Raw genomic sequence first — 3683 nt, forward strand, 5'->3', positions numbered from 1 at the left:
AGAAATGACACAGGGTCCTCCTCCTGTGTAGCCGTGTGGTCGGGAGTTGCTGAAGTGAGAGGCGCTGAAGGACCGACCGCAAGGAAGGAATTAGTTTGTAGACGTTTTTCCTGCTTCTGCCTGCCAAGACCTACCAGCGTTTTGGGAGCTAAACATTAAACCAACTGAGAAGAAAACCAACCAACCAACCACTGAGATAGGCAACTGGGCGGAGTGTGTGCAATTGATTTTTGTAGCTTACAAATTCTTTTAAGAAATGCGCATTAGGAAGGATCTGCGGGTCCAAAGCTTGGCCTCCACTCCCTGAAACAGCTGGCCCATCTTGTAAACTGATTTTAAATTTTAACCAGCTTTTTTTTTAAACTGAAGCCGTATCGGGTTGGGCCGGTAAAATCACAGTCCAAAGAGAACCTGGGTTTCTCTGTCAGGTCGGGTTCTCGCTGCTCCCTCCCCAGAGGCCCCTAACTTGTCTGACTTGCTGCCATCTCCCGGAAATGCACGTGCACACGTCCTGTGTGTGCAGTGCCCCGTGTTACAGAAGTAAAAGCTCACTGCACTCGTACATGCTCCGCCTTTTTCTCGAAGAAATATGTTGTAGGGGTTCTGTATCGCACATACCCACGTCTCATTTGTTGAAATGGCTGCGTAATTTCCCCTTGCGTCTCTGTACGATGTCCTTTTGTGAGCGGTAAGATGTTTTGAATATGTCTTTTGCTCTCTGTTGATAGTAGGGTTTGTTTAACCCTTTTAGCGTAAGCTGGAAGCAAATATACGTAACCAAACTTGCCATTTTAGCCACTCTTTAGTGTCCAGTCAGGGGCATTAAGTCCATTCACATTGTTACGCAGCCACCACTGCCAGTCATCTCCAGAACTCTTCCTTCTTCCCCCAGTGAAACTCTGCACCCATTACGCACTAAGCCTCTGTTCCAGCTCCTCTCCAGCCTCTGGCAGCCACCCTTCTCTGCGTCCCTCTGGTTGGGACCAGGGGCCTCCTGTAAGATGCATCAACAGTATTTGTCCTTTAGGGTCATGTCTTCAGGGTTTGTCCGTGTCCGAGCAGGTGCCAGAATGTCCTCTTTATAGCTGAGCACTCGTCCATTTTACGCGTGCACTGCACTCCCTACCTGCAGAGACACGGCCGTTTCTGTCTGGACGTGCGCGGTGGGAGCCCCTGCTTTCAGCCCTGGGGGTGGAGACCCGGGGTGGGATTGCTGGGTCACGTGCTGTTTCCAAGAGTAAGTTTTTGAGGGTTTGGTTTGTTTAAGGTGCTTTTTTTCCTCTCTCCCCAAATAGCTAACTTCTGACTATTTCTGTGGAAATGATACACGTTAACTTTTTAAAATGTCTTTAAAATATTTCATTATGAAACATTTCCAGCGTAAAAGTTATATTGACTTGATGAAGATTCTTCAGGGTTAAATTTAACCTAAATTAACTTTTAGGAACCTCATTTTAAATAAATATTTAAGGTTTGACATCATGATTATATGAATTAATAAATGGTGATATAACACATGTATATCTGAAATTGAGGAAGGAGATCACCTAGAGTTTTTTTAACTACCTGAGGTAAAACTGGAAGAAATTGTTTCCCAAATATTTTTGAAATAGCATTTTCAACTCTTCATCTGGAGCTTTTTTTCACTTAGGCTGGAGGCAAAGCCGGAAAGGACAGTGGGAAGGCCAAGGCTAAGGCAGTGTCTCGCTCCCAGAGAGCCGGTCTGCAGGTAAATGATGCTCTCGTAATTCACTATTAAATTAGTTTTACTGTTGTGATTCTGGACCCATAGATGTTTCATTAACTATGAAAATGTACTTGTATTGCTGGCCTTTTAATGAGATTATTTGGTCTAAATTTAAATCCTAAAACAACAGTCTTTTACTTCGTATTCTTCTAAATGAAAACAAGTCGTGAAATGACCTTAAACGAACTCTGTGATTTAGCTCTCTTAAAATCTGTTACTTCTAGATTGTAAGTATGTTCCTGGCTCTTTTATAAATTGTATCACATTAAAATAAGTCTGCTTCGATTTTTCTTTTGGAGAAGGTATCTGCAGTGGTATGGTTACTCTGAGGATGAGATAGAGGTAACTCTGAGGATGAGATAGACTTGGGTAGAATAATGGGCTATTCATTTGTCCTTTGAATATTTCCCCAGTAGCTTCAGTTGTAGACTGGAGTGATGTACTCAAAACACTAAATATTTTCAAACTTCTTATATTTCAGTTGTTGCAACTTTAATCCCCAAACTCGAGATTTTCTGAATGAGTGAGAATTACTCCCTGCATATAAGAGACCCTTTTAAAAGGAAAGTGTGAAGGCCAGACTGTAAGGTTGGGGCTTTTATCCTCTTGGCTGTGGTGAGCCACTGAAAGTTTTGGAGCAAGAGGATGACATGATCCAGGGGTATTGAAGGAAGGGGGGTGAAGTTACTCTTAATGGTAAATTCTGTATTTTAGAGCATCGTGTAAACCTGAAAATGTCAGGTGACAGCGGGAAGACAGCGGAGGCTGTTTTGGTGCTTTTAGGGGTCAGGTTACACAGACCTGAGCCAGAGCGGGGCGGAAGGAATGGGAGGCATGTGTGTGTCCTCCACGAGGGGAAGGGGAGGCGTAGGGTTGAGAGGCAAGGGGAGAAAGGTTTCCCTAAGGCTCGGAATCTGAGGGTCAGAGGAGTTTGTCTTGTGGCAGAAACAGGTTATGACATAATTTCAGGTGAGTAATTTGAAGTTCCAGCAAAACACACACAAAGACATCCAAAAGTCATAGATCTGAGCCCCCTTTCCAAGAGGGAGTGATCGAAAGAATGACAAGTTTAAGATCACGTATGTAAAGTTGGTAGTTGATGCTATGGATGTTTGCTATGTAGAGCATGAGAAAGGAACACGAGGACCCGGGTGGACCCTCAGAAACACATGGTATTTGAGTCAGAGAAAGAAAGGCCTGAAGACCAGCCTGAACTGGAAGACCATTAGAACTCTGTAATCTCTGCAGCTGACGAAGAAATGGGGTTGCAGGTCCTAATATGCCTGCTCTGGGGGAGCTCAGGATTACTTAGTGAAGGAGTGTAAACAAACAGAATACCATGCCTTTCCTCCTTAAGAATTTGATCTAGAAATGGCCACTAGATTTGGCAGTTCAAGTGTTACCACTGACCTTCAAGAATGATGTTTGGCCTGTGGAAAGAGTCAAGATGTCCATCGACAGATGAATGGATAAAGAAGATGTGATATATATATACAGTGGAATATTACTCAGCCATCAAAAGGAATGAGATCTTGCCATTTGCAACGACGTGGATGGAACTGGAGGGTGTTATGCTGAGCGAAATAAGTCAATCAGAGAAAGACATGTATCATATGACCTCACTGATATGAGGAATTCTTAATCTCAGGAAACAAACTGAGGGTTGCTGGAGTGGGGGTAGGGTGGGAGGGATGAGGTGACTGGGTGATAGACACTGGGGAGGGTATGTGCTCTGGTAAGCGCTGTGAATTGTGCAAGACTGTTGAATCTCAGATCTGTACCTCTGAAACAAATAATACTTTATATGTTAAAAAAAAAAAAAGAAGATAGCAGGAGGCGAAGAATGAAGCAGGGGAAAAAAAAGAATGATGTTTGGCAAAAGCCAGGTTTGGATTGGAATAAAACAGGTGACAGGAAAGTTAGGGTTTCAGGATTT

The sequence above is a fragment of the Leptonychotes weddellii genome, chromosome 12, assembly GCF_054177405.1.
Source record: "Leptonychotes weddellii isolate Sample4059 chromosome 12, ASM5417740v2, whole genome shotgun sequence".
Lineage (NCBI taxonomy): Eukaryota > Metazoa > Chordata > Mammalia > Carnivora > Phocidae > Leptonychotes > Leptonychotes weddellii.